We start from the raw sequence: 17273 nt of genomic DNA, 5'->3' as shown, positions 1-17273 counted from the left end.
CCTCACTGTGACCTCACCACCTGCCCCATTATGACCCAGTCTGGCTCCCAGTTAAAACTGGAGGGCAGAGGGCCCAGGCAGTCCTGGGACCAACGGCCATGGGTGAGCGAAACTACTACCGAGCCGAGCCGTTCACTGGCCCCATCCCCAGGAAATGCCAGGAGCAAGGATACTCAATTCTTCTGATCCCAGTCAGCTTCATCTTGCTCAACGTGGGGATCAACATGGTGACTATGGTCAGGGCAGGATCTGTGCAGCGCGGTTGGGGGAGCCCTGGGGTCTTGAAGGGGCTGAGGTGGGAGGGCTGCTGGGGTGTGACCGGGACAAGGGTTGGATTTCAGGGCTCACCCTGCTCCCGGCCTCCCCCCTCCCCTTCTTCCCTCAACTCTGGAGGCATCTGAAGAGATTCTTGCGGGCACTTTTCAATCGTATTTTCCACAAAGGTGAGTGGGCGCCGGCGTGGGTTCAGGGGATGTGGGCCTGTCCCCTTTCTTCTATCCCTGCCTTGATTCTCAGCCCCTCAGGAACCCAGGCCCTGACCCATCTCGCCTTTCCCCACAGACAAGCAAGCCAGCTGTGTAGGCACCCATCGCATGTGCATGCGCTGCTCCGTGGATCCCAAGAACCTGTGCTCAAGAGTTTCTTCCCACTTCTGCCATCGCCCAAGCTTCCTGCTCGGGCAGGTAAACCCACCTTGACTACTGCCTGCAGCGGGGCTCGGCGGGGGCGGAGCCGGCGGCCCCCCCGCCGCGGGCGAGTAAAGGAGAAGGCGGGCGGAGCGGGAGGCAAAAAGCCTACAGCACCCGGTATTCCCAGGCGGTCTCCCATCCAAGTACTAACCAGGCCCGACCCTGCTTAGCTTCCGAGATCAGACGAGATCGGGCGCGTTCAGGGTGGTATGGCCGTAGACGGGGGCGGGGGGCCGCGGGCGGCCTCTTGAGGCCCAGTTTCGCTGGCGCTGGCGCCTTAACGCCAGCCTGGCGGCCGGCCCGCCCCGGCAGGGCCCCCTCGCCCGCCCAGGCAGGGGCAACGGAGGTCTCGGGTATCGGGCGGCGGCGGAGGGTTTGGCGACCACCTCCCAGCCCAGGGCGGCCGTGACCCAGCAAACCCTTCGGCGCTTGGCGCCCCGCCCAAGATCCCGCACGTCGCTCACAGGGACGTGGCCCCGGAGGCTTCAGGGCCCGGGGCCCGCGGTCCCTTGGGCATCGGCCCTGCCCGCCCACGCGGCCCTAGGCGCAGCCCGGCCGCAGCCCGGGCCGGCCCTCCTGCCCGACAGCAGCTGGCCCGAAGCCACTGGGAGCCACCATTGAGTCGCCACGGCCCCTCAGCCCCGGCAAGGCCACCCTTGCCCCCACACCCCCCGCCGAGCTCAGGACCCCGCCCCTGGTGGCCGGCAGGCCCGGGGAAGCGGCCCCTGCCCTCGATCCCGCTCCCGCACCCGGCCGCGGTGACACGCCAGAGGGGCGGGGTGGGGGGGGCTTTTGTCGGAGGGAGCTGTGGAGGGACACACCGGCACACAGGTGGCGGCGCCGGGGCTGGGCGCCGGTGGGGGCGGCCAGGTGCAGGTCGAGGGGCTCGCGGGCCGAAAGGACGGCAACTGGGCCCGCGGCGGAGTCTGGGTCCGGGCCAGCCACCCCGGGAGCGTCTGGGGTGCGCCTGCCTTCCAGGGCCGCCTTCTGGCCGCCTGGCCGGCCGGGCCGGCGGGGAGCGACCCCGCCGGCGCGCGCCGTGGTGGGAGGGGCCTGAGGAGGTGGGGCCTGCAGCGGGGCCCGGCGGGGGCGGAGCCGGCGGCCCCCGCCGCGGGCGAGTAAAGGAGAAGGCGGGCGGAGCGGGAGGCAAAAAGCCTACAGCACCCGGTATTCCCAGGCGGTCTCCCATCCAAGTACTAACCAGGCCCGACCCTGCTTAGCTTCCGAGATCAGACGAGATCGGGCGCGTTCAGGGTGGTATGGCCGTAGACGGGGGCGGGGGGCCGCGGGCGGCCTCTTGAGGCCCAGTTTCGCTGGCGCTGGCGCCTTAACGCCAGCCTGGCGGCCGGCCCGCCCCGGCAGGGCCCCCTCGCCCGCCCAGGCAGGGGCAACGGAGGTCTCGGGTATCGGGCGGCGGCGGAGGGTTTGGCGACCACCTCCCAGCCCAGGGCGGCCGTGACCCAGCAAACCCTTCGGCGCTTGGCGCCCCGCCCAAGATCCCGCACGTCGCTCACAGGGACGTGGCCCCGGAGGCTTCAGGGCCCGGGGCCCGCGGTCCCTTGGGCATCGGCCCTGCCCGCCCACGCGGCCCTAGGCGCAGCCCGGCCGCAGCCCGGGCCGGCCCTCCTGCCCGACAGCAGCTGGCCCGAAGCCACCGGGAGCCACCATTGAGTCGCCACGGCCCCTCAGCCCCGGCAAGGCCACCCTTGCCCCCACACCCCCCGCCGAGCTCAGGACCCCGCCCCTGGTGGCCGGCAGGCCCGGGGAAGCGGCCCCTGCCCTCGATCCCGCTCCCGCACCCGGCCGCGGTGACACGCCAGAAGGGCGGGGTGGGGGGGGGCTTTTGTCGGAGGGAGCTGTGGAGGGACACACCGGCACACAGGTGGCGGCGCCGGGGCTGGGCGCCGGTGGGGGCGGCCAGGTGCAGGTCGAGGGGCTCGCGGGCCGAAAGGACGGCAACTGGGCCCGCGGCGGAGTCTGGGTCTGGAGGGCTCTGAGCCTCCATCCGCTCTGGTGCCTCGGGTCTACCGGCCCGACGCCTGGTAGCGCGACACCCCACCGGCCCACAGACGTAGCCTCCCCAGCTGTGCTCACAGCGAGTCCAACCGCAGCCTGCATCCCTCCACGGGACACTTGGATTACTCCCACGATCCCCACGAGGTGCGGCACCCGGCGGCCGAATGGGCTGAGATCCTGCCCTTGCGGCGCCCTGTGGCCACCTCCGCCTCCCTCACGGTACTGGCCGAGGCCTCGGACCAGCGGGCCCCGGCTCCCAGCTCAGCGCTGCTCCTCCGCCCCTCTCACCTCCTGCCCGACGTCCAGGCTACCGAGCACCCTCCACCCCCGCCCACCTTCATGCCACTCAGCCGGAACCCGGGAGGCAATGCCAACTACCAGGTGTATGACAGTCTGGTGCTGAAGCGGCAACCGCAGGAGGGCCAAGCGCGGGCCAACTCGCTGCTACCTTCCACCTCGGCCTCCAGGCCCTCTCTGCACGGGAGCCAGACTGGGAAAATGAACTTACCAGCAGCAAGTGGGGGCAGGGGCAGGGGGCGGCAGGGCATGGAGAGAGGAATAAAGAGCGCCAGAGTCCAGGAAACATTGGTGGTCTGTGGCTTGGAAGCGCCACTCCTTCTGCCAGCCTGGGTCCCTGCGCTTGGCTTCCTGCAATAAGAAGCCAGTGTCCCCTTCTTGGCCTGAGGGTCCCTTTGGTTTAGTGGCCACAGTTCTGCCAGCAGGCCCCTCCTGGTCCTATACCATGCACTAAGTACATCTGCAGCTGCAGACTCCAAACCCCTGGTCTCTGGGCACCTCCTCTGTGTCTCAGCTGTCCCTGTCCACAGAGAGCCTCATACAAGAAGTTGCTTCCAAACTGGGAGGTTCCACATCTGGGCAGGTCCAGCTCCAGGCCCAGTGAAGGGCATGAAGAAGGCTGAGGCTCTGGACTCCAGCCAGGCCTTCAGCAGGCCTCTGAGGCCAAGGTCTTCCTAGTCTCAAGAGGGGCCAAGAGACGCAATGTGTCATTTGAACAAGTGAGTCAGCGGGCGGTGAGCGAATGAATGACCGCTCGAGGGGATGTATGCCGGCCACCGGGCCCTGTTTGACTGTCCAGGCTCAGCTTACCTGACCCTGGTTACCAGGGAATGCCACTCTGGGCCCTCCTTTTCATCCCCCTCCCTCACTGTGACCTCACCACCTGCCCCATTATGACCCAGTCTGGCTCCCAGTTAAAACTGGAGGGCAGAGGGCCCAGGCAGTCCTGGGACCAACGGCCATGGGTGAGCGAAACTACTACCGAGCCGAGCCGTTCACTGGCCCCATCCCCAGGAAATGCCAGGAGCAAGGATACTCAATTCTTCTGATCCCGGTCAGCTTCATCTTGCTCAACGTGGGGATCAACATGGTGACTATGGTCAGGGCAGGATCTGTGCAGCGCGGTTGGGGGAGCCCTGGGGTCTTGAAGGGGCTGAGGTGGGAGGGCTGCTGGGGTGTGACCGGGACAAGGGTTGGATTTCAGGGCTCACCCTGCTCCCGGCCTCCCCCCTCCCCTTCTTCCCTCAACTCTGGAGGCATCTGAAGAGATTCTTGCGGGCACTTTTCAATCGTATTTTCCACAAAGGTGAGTGGGCGCCGGCGTGGGTTCAGGGGATGTGGGCCTGTCCCCTTTCTTCTATCCCTGCCTTGATTCTCAGCCCCTCAGGAACCCAGGCCCTGACCCATCTCGCCTTTCCCCACAGACAAGCAAGCCAGCTGTGTAGGCACCCATCGCATGTGCATGCGCTGCTCCGTGGATCCCAAGAACCTGTGCTCAAGAGTTTCTTCCCACTTCTGCCATCGCCCAAGCTTCCTGCTCGGGCAGGTAAACCCACCTTGACTACTGCCTGCAGCGGGGCTCGGCGGGGGCGGAGCCGGCGGCCCCCCCGCCGCGGGCGAGTAAAGGAGAAGGCGGGCGGAGCGGGAGGCAAAAAGCCTACAGCACCCGGTATTCCCAGGCGGTCTCCCATCCAAGTACTAACCAGGCCCGACCCTGCTTAGCTTCCGAGATCAGACGAGATCGGGCGCGTTCAGGGTGGTATGGCCGTAGACGGGGGCGGGGGGCCGCGGGCGGCCTCTTGAGGCCCAGTTTCGCTGGCGCTGGCGCCTTAACGCCAGCCTGGCGGCCGGCCCGCCCCGGCAGGGCCCCCTCGCCCGCCCAGGCAGGGGCAACGGAGGTCTCGGGTATCGGGCGGCGGCGGAGGGTTTGGCGACCACCTCCCAGCCCAGGGCGGCCGTGACCCAGCAAACCCTTCGGCGCTTGGCGCCCCGCCCAAGATCCCGCACGTCGCTCACAGGGACGTGGCCCCGGAGGCTTCAGGGCCCGGGGCCCGCGGTCCCTTGGGCATCGGCCCTGCCCGCCCACGCGGCCCTAGGCGCAGCCCGGCCGCAGCCCGGGCCGGCCCTCCTGCCCGACAGCAGCTGGCCCGAAGCCACTGGGAGCCACCATTGAGTCGCCACGGCCCCTCAGCCCCGGCAAGGCCACCCTTGCCCCCACACCCCCCGCCGAGCTCAGGACCCCGCCCCTGGTGGCCGGCAGGCCCGGGGAAGCGGCCCCTGCCCTCGATCCCGCTCCCGCACCCGGCCGCGGTGACACGCCAGAGGGGCGGGGTGGGGGGGGCTTTTGTCGGAGGGAGCTGTGGAGGGACACACCGGCACACAGGTGGCGGCGCCGGGGCTGGGCGCCGGTGGGGGCGGCCAGGTGCAGGTCGAGGGGCTCGCGGGCCGAAAGGACGGCAACTGGGCCCGCGGCGGAGTCTGGGTCCGGGCCAGCCACCCCGGGAGCGTCTGGGGTGCGCCTGCCTTCCAGGGCCGCCTTCTGGCCGCCTGGCCGGCCGGGCCGGCGGGGAACGACCCCGCCGGCGCGCGCCGTGGTGGGAGGGGCCTGAGGAGGTGGGGCCTGCAGCGGGGCCCGGCGGGGGCGGAGCCGGCGGCCCCCGCCGCGGGCGAGTAAAGGAGAAGGCGGGCGGAGCGGGAGGCAAAAAGCCTACAGCACCCGGTATTCCCAGGCGGTCTCCCATCCAAGTACTAACCAGGCCCGACCCTGCTTAGCTTCCGAGATCAGACGAGATCGGGCGCGTTCAGGGTGGTATGGCCGTAGACGGGGGCGGGGGACCGCGGGCGGCCTCTTGAGGCCCAGTTTCGCTGGCGCTGGCGCCTTAACGCCAGCCTGGCGGCCGGCCCGCCCCGGCAGGGCCCCCTCGCCCGCCCAGGCAGGGGCAACGGAGGTCTCGGGTATCGGGCGGCGGCGGAGGGTTTGGCGACCACCTCCCAGCCCAGGGCGGCCGTGACCCAGCAAACCCTTCGGCGCTTGGCGCCCCGCCCAAGATCCCGCACGTCGCTCACAGGGACGTGGCCCCGGAGGCTTCAGGGCCCGGGGCCCGCGGTCCCTTGGGCATCGGCCCTGCCCGCCCACGCGGCCCTAGGCGCAGCCCGGCCGCAGCCCGGGCCGGCCCTCCTGCCCGACAGCAGCTGGCCCGAAGCCACCGGGAGCCACCATTGAGTCGCCACGGCCCCTCAGCCCCGGCAAGGCCACCCTTGCCCCCACACCCCCCGCCGAGCTCAGGACCCCGCCCCTGGTGGCCGGCAGGCCCGGGGAAGCGGCCCCTGCCCTCGATCCCGCTCCCGCACCCGGCCGCGGTGACACGCCAGAGGGGCGGGGTGGGGGTGGGGCTTTTGTCGGAGGGAGCTGTGGAGGGACACACCGGCACACAGGTGGCGGCGCCGGGGCTGGGCGCCGGTGGGGGCGGCCAGGTGCAGGTCGAGGGGCTCGCGGGCCGAAAGGACGGCAACTGGGCCCATGGCGGAGTCTGGGTCTGGAGGGCTCTGAGCCTCCATCCGCTCTGGTGCCTCGGGTCTACCGGCCCGACGCCTGGTAGCGCGACACCCCACCGGCCCACAGACGTAGCCTCCCCAGCTGTGCTCACAGCGAGTCCAACCGCAGCCTGCATCCCTCCACGGGACACTTGGATTACTCCCGCGATCCCCACGAGGTGCGGCACCCGGCGGCCGAATGGGCTGAGATCCTGCCCTTGCGGCGCCCTGTGGCCACCTCCGCCTCCCTCACGGTACTGGCCGAGGCCTCGGACCAGCGGGCCCCGGCTCCCAGCTCAGCGCTGCTCCTCCGCCCCTCTCACCTCCTGCCCGACGTCCAGGCTACCGAGCACCCTCCACCCCCGCCCACCTTCATGCCACTCAGCCGGAACCCGGGAGGCAATGCCAACTACCAGGTGTATGACAGTCTGGTGCTGAAGCGGCAACCGCAGGAGGGCCAAGCGCGGGCCAACTCGCTGCTACCTTCCACCTCGGCCTCCAGGCCCTCTCTGCACGGGAGCCAGACTGGGAAAATGAACTTACCAGCAGCAAGTGGGGGCAGGGGCAGGGGGCGGCAGGGCATGGAGAGAGGAATAAAGAGCGCCAGAGTCCAGGAAACATTGGTGGTCTGTGGCTTGGAAGCGCCACTCCTTCTGCCAGCCTGGGTCCCTGCGCTTGGCTTCCTGCAATAAGAAGCCAGTGTCCCCTTCTTGGCCTGAGGGTCCCTTTGGTTTAGTGGCCACAGTTCTGCCAGCAGGCCCCTCCTGGTCCTATACCATGCACTAAGTACATCTGCAGCTGCAGACTCCAAACCCCTGGTCTCTGGGCACCTCCTCTGTGTCTCAGCTGTCCCTGTCCACAGAGAGCCTCATACAAGAAGTTGCTTCCAAACTGGGAGGTTCCACATCTGGGCAGGTCCAGCTCCAGGCCCAGTGAAGGGCATGAAGAAGGCTGAGGCTCTGGACTCCAGCCAGGCCTTCAGCAGGCCTCTGAGGCCAAGGTCTTCCTAGTCTCAAGAGGGGCCAAGAGACGCAATGTGTCATTTGAACAAGTGAGTCAGCGGGCGGTGAGCGAATGAATGACCGCTCGAGGGGATGTATGCCGGCCACCGGGCCCTGTTTGACTGTCCAGGCTCAGCTTACCTGACCCTGGTTACCAGGGAATGCCACTCTGGGCCCTCCTTTTCATCCCCCTCCCTCACTGTGACCTCACCACCTGCCCCATTATGACCCAGTCTGGCTCCCAGTTAAAACTGGAGGGCAGAGGGCCCAGGCAGTCCTGGGACCAACGGCCATGGGTGAGCGAAACTACTACCGAGCCGAGCCGTTCACTGGCCCCATCCCCAGGAAATGCCAGGAGCAAGGATACTCAATTCTTCTGATCCCAGTCAGCTTCATCTTGCTCAACGTGGGGATCAACATGGTGACTATGGTCAGGGCAGGATCTGTGCAGCGCGGTTGGGGGAGCCCTGGGGTCTTGAAGGGGCTGAGGTGGGAGGGCTGCTGGGGTGTGACCGGGACAAGGGTTGGATTTCAGGGCTCACCCTGCTCCCGGCCTCCCCCCTCCCCTTCTTCCCTCAACTCTGGAGGCATCTGAAGAGATTCTTGCGGGCACTTTTCAATCGTATTTTCCACAAAGGTGAGTGGGCGCCGGCGTGGGTTCAGGGGATGTGGGCCTGTCCCCTTTCTTCTATCCCTGCCTTGATTCTCAGCCCCTCAGGAACCCAGGCCCTGACCCATCTCGCCTTTCCCCACAGACAAGCAAGCCAGCTGTGTAGGCACCCATCGCATGTGCATGCGCTGCTCCGTGGATCCCAAGAACCTGTGCTCAAGAGTTTCTTCCCACTTCTGCCATCGCCCAAGCTTCCTGCTCGGGCAGGTAAACCCACCTTGACTACTGCCTGCAGCGGGGCTCGGCGGGGGCGGAGCCGGCGGCCCCCCAGCCGCGGGCGAGTAAAGGAGAAGGCGGGCGGAGCGGGAGGCAAAAAGCCTACAGCACCCGGTATTCCCAGGCGGTCTCCCATCCAAGTACTAACCAGGCCCGACCCTGCTTAGCTTCCGAGATCAGACGAGATCGGGCGCGTTCAGGGTGGTATGGCCGTAGACGGGGGCGGGGGGCCGCGGGCGGCCTCTTGAGGCCCAGTTTCGCTGGCGCTGGCGCCTTAACGCCAGCCTGGCGGCCGGCCCGCCCCGGCAGGGCCCCCTCGCCCGCCCAGGCAGGGGCAACGGAGGTCTCGGGTATCGGGCGGCGGCGGAGGGTTTGGCGACCACCTCCCAGCCCAGGGCGGCCGTGACCCAGCAAACCCTTCGGCGCTTGGCGCCCCGCCCAAGATCCCGCACGTCGCTCACAGGGACGTGGCCCCGGAGGCTTCAGGGCCCGGGGCCCGCGGTCCCTTGGGCATCGGCCCTGCCCGCCCACGCGGCCCTAGGCGCAGCCCGGCCGCAGCCCGGGCCGGCCCTCCTGCCCGACAGCAGCTGGCCCGAAGCCACTGGGAGCCACCATTGAGTCGCCACGGCCCCTCAGCCCCGGCAAGGCCACCCTTGCCCCCACACCCCCCGCCGAGCTCAGGACCCCGCCCCTGGTGGCCGGCAGGCCCGGGGAAGCGGCCCCTGCCCTCGATCCCGCTCCCGCACCCGGCCGCGGTGACACGCCAGAGGGGCGGGGTGGGGGGGGCTTTTGTCGGAGGGAGCTGTGGAGGGACACACCGGCACACAGGTGGCGGCGCCGGGGCTGGGCGCCGGTGGGGGCGGCCAGGTGCAGGTCGAGGGGCTCGCGGGCCGAAAGGACGGCAACTGGGCCCGCGGCGGAGTCTGGGTCCGGGCCAGCCACCCCGGGAGCGTCTGGGGTGCGCCTGCCTTCCAGGGCCGCCTTCTGGCCGCCTGGCCGGCCGGGCCGGCGGGGAGCGACCCCGCCGGCGCGCGCCGTGGTGGGAGGGGCCTGAGGAGGTGGGGCCTGCAGCGGGGCCCGGCGGGGGCGGAGCCGGCGGCCCCCGCCGCGGGCGAGTAAAGGAGAAGGCGGGCGGAGCGGGAGGCAAAAAGCCTACAGCACCCGGTATTCCCAGGCGGTCTCCCATCCAAGTACTAACCAGGCCCGACCCTGCTTAGCTTCCGAGATCAGACGAGATCGGGCGCGTTCAGGGTGGTATGGCCGTAGACGGGGGCGGGGGGCCGCGGGCGGCCTCTTGAGGCCCAGTTTCGCTGGCGCTGGCGCCTTAACGCCAGCCTGGCGGCCGGCCCGCCCCGGCAGGGCCCCCTCGCCCGCCCAGGCAGGGGCAACGGAGGTCTCGGGTATCGGGCGGCGGCGGAGGGTTTGGCGACCACCTCCCAGCCCAGGGCGGCCGTGACCCAGCAAACCCTTCGGCGCTTGGCGCCCCGCCCAAGATCCCGCACGTCGCTCACAGGGACGTGGCCCCGGAGGCTTCAGGGCCCGGGGCCCGCGGTCCCTTGGGCATCGGCCCTGCCCGCCCACGCGGCCCTAGGCGCAGCCCGGCCGCAGCCCGGGCCGGCCCTCCTGCCCGACAGCAGCTGGCCCGAAGCCACTGGGAGCCACCATTGAGTCGCCACGGCCCCTCAGCCCCGGCAAGGCCACCCTTGCCCCCACACCCCCCGCCGAGCTCAGGACCCCGCCCCTGGTGGCCGGCAGGCCCGGGGAAGCGGCCCCTGCCCTCGATCCCGCTCCCGCACCCGGCCGCGGTGACACGCCAGAAGGGCGGGGTGGGGGGGGGCTTTTGTCGGAGGGAGCTGTGGAGGGACACACCGGCACACAGGTGGCGGCGCCGGGGCTGGGCGCCGGTGGGGGCGGCCAGGTGCAGGTCGAGGGGCTCGCGGGCCGAAAGGACGGCAACTGGGCCCGCGGCGGAGTCTGGGTCTGGAGGGCTCTGAGCCTCCATCCGCTCTGGTGCCTCGGGTCTACCGGCCCGACGCCTGGTAGCGCGACACCCCACCGGCCCACAGACGTAGCCTCCCCAGCTGTGCTCACAGCGAGTCCAACCGCAGCCTGCATCCCTCCACGGGACACTTGGATTACTCCCGCGATCCCCACGAGGTGCGGCACCCGGCGGCCGAATGGGCTGAGATCCTGCCCTTGCGGCGCCCTGTGGCCACCTCCGCCTCCCTCACGGTACTGGCCGAGGCCTCGGACCAGCGGGCCCCGGCTCCCAGCTCAGCGCTGCTCCTCCGCCCCTCTCACCTCCTGCCCGACGTCCAGGCTACCGAGCACCCTCCACCCCCGCCCACCTTCATGCCACTCAGCCGGAACCCGGGAGGCAATGCCAACTACCAGGTGTATGACAGTCTGGTGCTGAAGCGGCAACCGCAGGAGGGCCAAGCGCGGGCCAACTCGCTGCTACCTTCCACCTCGGCCTCCAGGCCCTCTCTGCACGGGAGCCAGACTGGGAAAATGAACTTACCAGCAGCAAGTGGGGGCAGGGGCAGGGGGCGGCAGGGCATGGAGAGAGGAATAAAGAGCGCCAGAGTCCAGGAAACATTGGTGGTCTGTGGCTTGGAAGCGCCACTCCTTCTGCCAGCCTGGGTCCCTGCGCTTGGCTTCCTGCAATAAGAAGCCAGTGTCCCCTTCTTGGCCTGAGGGTCCCTTTGGTTTAGTGGCCACAGTTCTGCCAGCAGGCCCCTCCTGGTCCTATACCATGCACTAAGTACATCTGCAGCTGCAGACTCCAAACCCCTGGTCTCTGGGCACCTCCTCTGTGTCTCAGCTGTCCCTGTCCACAGAGAGCCTCATACAAGAAGTTGCTTCCAAACTGGGAGGTTCCACATCTGGGCAGGTCCAGCTCCAGGCCCAGTGAAGGGCATGAAGAAGGCTGAGGCTCTGGACTCCAGCCAGGCCTTCAGCAGGCCTCTGAGGCCAAGGTCTTCCTAGTCTCAAGAGGGGCCAAGAGACGCAATGTGTCATTTGAACAAGTGAGTCAGCGGGCGGTGAGCGAATGAATGACCGCTCGAGGGGATGTATGCCGGCCACCGGGCCCTGTTTGACTGTCCAGGCTCAGCTTACCTGACCCTGGTTACCAGGGAATGCCACTCTGGGCCCTCCTTTTCATCCCCCTCCCTCACTGTGACCTCACCACCTGCCCCATTATGACCCAGTCTGGCTCCCAGTTAAAACTGGAGGGCAGAGGGCCCAGGCAGTCCTGGGACCAACGGCCATGGGTGAGCGAAACTACTACCGAGCCGAGCCGTTCACTGGCCCCATCCCCAGGAAATGCCAGGAGCAAGGATACTCAATTCTTCTGATCCCGGTCAGCTTCATCTTGCTCAACGTGGGGATCAACATGGTGACTATGGTCAGGGCAGGATCTGTGCAGCGCGGTTGGGGGAGCCCTGGGGTCTTGAAGGGGCTGAGGTGGGAGGGCTGCTGGGGTGTGACCGGGACAAGGGTTGGATTTCAGGGCTCACCCTGCTCCCGGCCTCCCCCCTCCCCTTCTTCCCTCAACTCTGGAGGCATCTGAAGAGATTCTTGCGGGCACTTTTCAATCGTATTTTCCACAAAGGTGAGTGGGCGCCGGCGTGGGTTCAGGGGATGTGGGCCTGTCCCCTTTCTTCTATCCCTGCCTTGATTCTCAGCCCCTCAGGAACCCAGGCCCTGACCCATCTCGCCTTTCCCCACAGACAAGCAAGCCAGCTGTGTAGGCACCCATCGCATGTGCATGCGCTGCTCCGTGGATCCCAAGAACCTGTGCTCAAGAGTTTCTTCCCACTTCTGCCATCGCCCAAGCTTCCTGCTCGGGCAGGTAAACCCACCTTGACTACTGCCTGCAGCGGGGCTCGGCGGGGGCGGAGCCGGCGGCCCCCCCGCCGCGAGCGAGTAAAGGAGAAGGCGGGCGGAGCGGGAGGCAAAAAGCCTACAGCACCCGGTATTCCCAGGCGGTCTCCCATCCAAGTACTAACCAGGCCCGACCCTGCTTAGCTTCCGAGATCAGACGAGATCGGGCGCGTTCAGGGTGGTATGGCCGTAGACGGGGGCGGGGCGCCGCGGGCGGCCTCTTGAGGCCCAGTTTCGCTGGCGCTGGCGCCTTAACGCCAGCCTGGCGGCCGGCCCGCCCCGGCAGGGCCCCCTCGCCCGCCCAGGCAGGGGCAACGGAGGTCTCGGGTATCGGGCGGCGGCGGAGGGTTTGGCGACCACCTCCCAGCCCAGGGCGGCCGTGACCCAGCAAACCCTTCGGCGCTTGGCGCCCCGCCCAAGATCCCGCACGTCGCTCACAGGGACGTGGCCCCGGAGGCTTCAGGGCCCGGGGCCCGCGGTCCCTTGGGCATCGGCCCTGCCCGCCCACGCGGCCCTAGGCGCAGCCCGGCCGCAGCCCGGGCCGGCCCTCCTGCCCGACAGCAGCTGGCCCGAAGCCACTGGGAGCCACCATTGAGTCGCCACGGCCCCTCAGCCCCGGCAAGGCCACCCTTGCCCCCACACCCCCCGCCGAGCTCAGGACCCCGCCCCTGGTGGCCGGCAGGCCCGGGGAAGCGGCCCCTGCCCTCGATCCCGCTCCCGCACCCGGCCGCGGTGACACGCCAGAGGGGCGGGGTGGGGGGGGCTTTTGTCGGAGGGAGCTGTGGAGGGACACACCGGCACACAGGTGGCGGCGCCGGGGCTGGGCGCCGGTGGGGGCGGCCAGGTGCAGGTCGAGGGGCTCGCGGGCCGAAAGGACGGCAACTGGGCCCGCGGCGGAGTCTGGGTCCGGGCCAGCCACCCCGGGAGCGTCTGGGGTGCGCCTGCCTTCCAGGGCCGCCTTCTGGCCGCCTGGCCGGCCGGGCCGGCGGGGAGCGACCCCGCCGGCGCGCGCCGTGGTGGGAGGGGCCTGAGGAGGTGGGGCCTGCAGCGGGGCCCGGCGGGGGCGGAGCCGGCGGCCCCCGCCGCGGGCGAGTAAAGGCGAAGGCGGGCGGAGCGGGAGGCAAAAAGCCTACAGCACCCGGTATTCCCAGGCGGTCTCCCATCCAAGTACTAACCAGGCCCGACCCTGCTTAGCTTCCGAGATCAGACGAGATCGGGCGCGTTCAGGGTGGTATGGCCGTAGACGGGGGCGGGGGGCCGCGGGCGGCCTCTTGAGGCCCAGTTTCGCTGGCGCTGGCGCCTTAACGCCAGCCTGGCGGCCGGCCCGCCCCGGCAGGGCCCCCTCGCCCGCCCAGGCAGGGGCAACGGAGGTCTCGGGTATCGGGCGGCGGCGGAGGGTTTGGCGACCACCTCCCAGCCCAGGGCGGCCGTGACCCAGCAAACCCTTCGGCGCTTGGCGCCCCGCCCAAGATCCCGCACGTCGCTCACAGGGACGTGGCCCCGGAGGCTTCAGGGCCCGGGGCCCGCGGTCCCTTGGGCATCGGCCCTGCCTGCCCACGCGGCCCTAGGCGCAGCCCGGCCGCAGCCCGGGCCGGCCCTCCTGCCCGACAGCAGCTGGCCCGAAGCCACTGGGAGCCACCATTGAGTCGCCACGGCCCCTCAGCCCCGGCAAGGCCACCCTTGCCCCCACACCCCCCGCCGAGCTCAGGACCCCGCCCCTGGTGGCCGGCAGGCCCGGGGAAGCGGCCCCTGCCCTCGATCCCGCTCCCGCACCCGGCCGCGGTGACACGCCAGAGGGGCGGGGTGGGGGGGGGCTTTTGTCGGAGGGAGCTGTGGAGGGACACACCGGCACACAGGTGGCGGCGCCGGGGCTGGGCGCCGGTGGGGGCGGCCAGGTGCAGGTCGAGGGGCTCGCGGGCCGAAAGGACGGCAACTGGGCCCGCGGCGGAGTCTGGGTCCGGGCCAGCCACCCCGGGAGCGTCTGGGGTGCGCCTGCCTTCCAGGGCCGCCTTCTGGCCGCCTGGCCGGCCGGGCCGGCGGGGAGCGACCCCGCCGGCGCGCGCCGTGGTGGGAGGGGCCTGAGGAGGTGGGGCCTGCAGCGGGGCCCGGCGGGGGCGGAGCCGGCGGCCCCCGCCGCGGGCGAGTAAAGGAGAAGGCGGGCGGAGCGGGAGGCAAAAAGCCTACAGCACCCGGTATTCCCAGGCGGTCTCCCATCCAAGTACTAACCAGGCCCGACCCTGCTTAGCTTCCGAGATCAGACGAGATCGGGCGCGTTCAGGGTGGTATGGCCGTAGACGGGGGCGGGGGGCCGCGGGCGGCCTCTTGAGGCCCAGTTTCGCTGGCGCTGGCGCCTTAACGCCAGCCTGGCGGCCGGCCCGCCCCGGCAGGGCCCCCTCGCCCGCCCAGGCAGGGGCAACGGAGGTCTCGGGTATCGGGCGGCGGCGGAGGGTTTGGCGACCACCTCCCAGCCCAGGGCGGCCGTGACCCAGCAAACCCTTCGGCGCTTGGCGCCCCGCCCAAGATCCCGCACGTCGCTCACAGGGACGTGGCCCCGGAGGCTTCAGGGCCCGGGGCCCGCGGTCCCTTGGGCATCGGCCCTGCCTGCCCACGCGGCCCTAGGCGCAGCCCGGCCGCAGCCCGGGCCGGCCCTCCTGCCCGACAGCAGCTGGCCCGAAGCCACTGGGAGCCACCATTGAGTCGCCACGGCCCCTCAGCCCCGGCAAGGCCACCCTTGCCCCCACACCCCCCGCCGAGCTCAGGACCCCGCCCCTGGTGGCCGGCAGGCCCGGGGAAGCGGCCCCTGCCCTCGATCCCGCTCCCGCACCCGGCCGCGGTGACACGCCAGAGGGGCGGGGTGGGGGGGGGCTTTTGTCGGAGGGAGCTGTGGAGGGACACACCGGCACACAGGTGGCGGCGCCGGGGCTGGGCGCCGGTGGGGGCGGCCAGGTGCAGGTCGAGGGGCTCGCGGGCCGAAAGGACGGCAACTGAGCCCGCGGCGGAGTCTGGGTCTGGAGGGCTCTGAGCCTCCATCCGCTCTGGTGCCTCGGGTCTACCGGCCCGACGCCTGGTAGCGCGACACCCCACCGGCCCACAGACGTAGCCTCCCCAGCTGTGCTCACAGCGAGTCCAACCGCAGCCTGCATCCCTCCACGGGACACTTGGATTACTCCCGCGATCCCCACGAGGTGCGGCACCCGGCGGCCGAATGGGCTGAGATCCTGCCCTTGCGGCGCCCTGTGGCCACCTCCGCCTCCCTCACGGTACTGGCCGAGGCCTCGGACCAGCGGGCCCCGGCTCCCAGCTCAGCGCTGCTCCTCCGCCCCTCTCACCTCCTGCCCGACGTCCAGGCTACCGAGCACCCTCCACCCCCGCCCACCTTCATGCCACTCAGCCGGAACCCGGGAGGCAATGCCAACTACCAGGTGTATGACAGTCTGGTGCTGAAGCGGCAACCGCAGGAGGGCCAAGCGCGGGCCAACTCGCTGCTACCTTCCACCTCGGCCTCCAGGCCCTCTCTGCACGGGAGCCAGACTGGGAAAATGAACTTACCAGCAGCAAGTGGGGGCAGGGGCAGGGGGCGGCAGGGCATGGAGAGAGGAATAAAGAGCGCCAGAGTCCAGGAAACATTGGTGGTCTGTGGCTTGGAAGCGCCACTCCTTCTGCCAGCCTGGGTCCCTGCGCTTGGCTTCCTGCAATAAGAAGCCAGTGTCCCCTTCTTGGCCTGAGGGTCCCTTTGGTTTAGTGGCCACAGTTCTGCCAGCAGGCCCCTCCTGGTCCTATACCATGCACTAAGTACATCTGCAGCTGCAGACTCCAAACCCCTGGTCTCTGGGCACCTCCTCTGTGTCTCAGCTGTCCCTGTCCACAGAGAGCCTCATACAAGAAGTTGCTTCCAAACTGGGAGGTTCCACATCTGGGCAGGTCCAGCTCCAGGCCCAGTGAAGGGCATGAAGAAGGCTGAGGCTCTGGACTCCAGCCAGGCCTTCAGCAGGCCTCTGAGGCCAAGGTCTTCCTAGTCTCAAGAGGGGCCAAGAGACGCAATGTGTCATTTGAACAAGTGAGTCAGCGGGCGGTGAGCGAATGAATGACCGCTCGAGGGGATGTATGCCGGCCACCGGGCCCTGTTTGACTGTCCAGGCTCAGCTTACCTGACCCTGGTTACCAGGGAATGCCACTCTGGGCCCTCCTTTTCATCCCCCTCCCTCACTGTGACCTCACCACCTGCCCCATTATGACCCAGTCTGGCTCCCAGTTAAAACTGGAGGGCAGAGGGCCCAGGCAGTCCTGGGACCAACGGCCATGGGTGAGCGAAACTACTACCGAGCCGAGCCGTTCACTGGCCCCATCCCCAGGAAATGCCAGGAGCAAGGATACTCAATTCTTCTGATCCCGGTCAGCTTCATCTTGCTCAACGTGGGGATCAACATGGTGACTATGGTCAGGGCAGGATCTGTGCAGCGCGGTTGGGGGAGCCCTGGGGTCTTGAAGGGGCTGAGGTGGGAGGGCTGCTGGGGTGTGACCGGGACAAGGGTTGGATTTCAGGGCTCACCCTGCTCCCGGCCTCCCCCCTCCCCTTCTTCCCTCAACTCTGGAGGCATCTGAAGAGATTCTTGCGGGCACTTTTCAATCGTATTTTCCACAAAGGTGAGTGGGCGCCGGCGTGGGTTCAGGGGATGTGGGCCTGTCCCCTTTCTTCTATCCCTGCCTTGATTCTCAGCCCCTCAGGAACCCAGGCCCTGACCCATCTCGCCTTTCCCCACAGACAAGCAAGCCAGCTGTGTAGGCACCCATCGCATGTGCATGCGCTGCTCCGTGGATCCCAAGAACCTGTGCTCAAGAGTTTCTTCCCACTTCTGCCATCGCCCAAGCTTCCTGCTCGGGCAGGTAAACCCACCTTGACTACTGCCTGCAGCGGGGCTCGGCGGGGGCGGAGCCGGCGGCCCCCCCGCCGCGGGCGAGTAA

The 17273-nt window shown here is 69.2% G+C and overlaps 9 non-coding genes across 9 annotated transcripts; all 9 read right to left on the bottom strand.

Moving 5' to 3' along the window:
- Positions 1–791: 791 nt before the first annotated feature.
- On the bottom strand, positions 792–910 carry LOC132595038 (5S ribosomal RNA). The gene has a single exon (XR_009561207.1). It is a non-coding gene; the product is annotated as a 5S ribosomal RNA (ribosomal RNA).
- A 931-nt stretch (positions 911–1841) lies between these two features.
- On the bottom strand, positions 1842–1960 carry LOC132595037 (5S ribosomal RNA). The gene has a single exon (XR_009561206.1). It is a non-coding gene; the product is annotated as a 5S ribosomal RNA (ribosomal RNA).
- A 2696-nt stretch (positions 1961–4656) lies between these two features.
- LOC132595036 (5S ribosomal RNA) lies at positions 4657–4775 on the bottom strand. Its single transcript, XR_009561205.1, has one exon. It is a non-coding gene; the product is annotated as a 5S ribosomal RNA (ribosomal RNA).
- Positions 4776–5706: 931 nt separating this feature from the next.
- On the bottom strand, positions 5707–5825 carry LOC132595035 (5S ribosomal RNA). Its single transcript, XR_009561204.1, has one exon. It is a non-coding gene; the product is annotated as a 5S ribosomal RNA (ribosomal RNA).
- Positions 5826–8522: 2697 nt separating this feature from the next.
- On the bottom strand, positions 8523–8641 carry LOC132595033 (5S ribosomal RNA). The gene has a single exon (XR_009561202.1). It is a non-coding gene; the product is annotated as a 5S ribosomal RNA (ribosomal RNA).
- A 931-nt stretch (positions 8642–9572) lies between these two features.
- LOC132595032 (5S ribosomal RNA) lies at positions 9573–9691 on the bottom strand. The gene has a single exon (XR_009561201.1). It is a non-coding gene; the product is annotated as a 5S ribosomal RNA (ribosomal RNA).
- A 2696-nt stretch (positions 9692–12387) lies between these two features.
- On the bottom strand, positions 12388–12506 carry LOC132595031 (5S ribosomal RNA). Its single transcript, XR_009561200.1, has one exon. It is a non-coding gene; the product is annotated as a 5S ribosomal RNA (ribosomal RNA).
- Positions 12507–13437: 931 nt separating this feature from the next.
- On the bottom strand, positions 13438–13556 carry LOC132595030 (5S ribosomal RNA). Its single transcript, XR_009561199.1, has one exon. It is a non-coding gene; the product is annotated as a 5S ribosomal RNA (ribosomal RNA).
- Positions 13557–14488: 932 nt separating this feature from the next.
- LOC132595029 (5S ribosomal RNA) lies at positions 14489–14607 on the bottom strand. The gene has a single exon (XR_009561198.1). It is a non-coding gene; the product is annotated as a 5S ribosomal RNA (ribosomal RNA).
- Between the last annotated feature and the right edge of the window lie 2666 nt (positions 14608–17273).

Source organism: Globicephala melas, unplaced genomic scaffold (assembly GCF_963455315.2).
Source record: "Globicephala melas unplaced genomic scaffold, mGloMel1.2 SCAFFOLD_346, whole genome shotgun sequence".
NCBI classification, from domain to species: domain Eukaryota; kingdom Metazoa; phylum Chordata; class Mammalia; order Artiodactyla; family Delphinidae; genus Globicephala; species Globicephala melas.
Note: the sequence above shows the minus strand (reverse complement) of the source record. Positions and strands in the feature narration are given on the sequence as shown.